We start from the raw sequence: 1009 nt of genomic DNA, 5'->3' as shown, positions 1-1009 counted from the left end.
AGGAGGAACCAGGTTTCTCGGCTCTGGCAGCCGCTGTTGGTCCAGAGTGAACACCAGAAACAAACGCCTTGTACAAAATAACACAAGATCACGTGCAAGTTTCGGGATTTTCCACAACTCTTTATTAGGTTGGATTAAAAACAGAAGGTTGCATTCTATCTGGCTTTGTTTTCCTTAGCTCCAGTAAAAGGGAATGTTGATCCTGATAGACTGATGTGCGCTTTTATACAGCGTTTGTTTTCATTCCGGTACTTTTTCTGATCGCAGAGCAGACTGTTTCCTCGCTCTGTTTATGTGCTGTCTGCTAGCGCTTTCCTTTATCTCAAATGCTCGTATAGCGCCGACTATGCTGCGCCACGTCGTCCAAGCGCTCATTGCATGCATTTAGCCTTCTGATTCCCCCCTCCTCCCCTCGCCCAGTTGCTGTCTCGAACAGTTGCAGGACAATCATGCAGCCAGCGAAGCGTTCTCATTCCTGGCCGGAGGAGGAGACGCTGTTTTCAATCAGGCCCTGAAACAACTTTTTTATTCCTTTCCCTCATTTTGAGTGTTTCTGCTAAAACTGATCGAGATGATGAGTTCTAGGGGATCTGAAAACTTGCTCATGCAAGCTGCACCTACTCAGCGGGGCTGGGGGATGTCTATTCCAAAACATTTATAAAATGTTGAAGTTTGGGCCATAAATTCGCACATTAATTATAGAGTCCGTTGAGTTTGTGCAAGGGATGCCGGCCTCCAGGAGGAACCTGGGAATCCCCTAGAATTATACAGCTCATCTCAGTTCCCCTTGTGGAAATGGCTGCCTTGGAGGGTGGATCTGCAGTGCTGTACCCCACGGAGGTCTTTGTCCTCTACAGGCTCCCTAAATCGCCAGTTTTCCAACTGGATTTGGAAACCCTTCTCCACCTGGCAACCCTGGTTTGTGCTCTTTCTGCATTAAAAACGGGGCTCAAGGTGTCCATTTATTTGTTAAAGTGTTTTCAGGTTTCTGACTTCTACAACCGGTTAT

This window comes from Heteronotia binoei, chromosome 10 (assembly GCF_032191835.1).
Source record: "Heteronotia binoei isolate CCM8104 ecotype False Entrance Well chromosome 10, APGP_CSIRO_Hbin_v1, whole genome shotgun sequence".
Lineage (NCBI taxonomy): Eukaryota > Metazoa > Chordata > Lepidosauria > Squamata > Gekkonidae > Heteronotia > Heteronotia binoei.
This window is presented reverse-complemented; position numbering follows the sequence as displayed.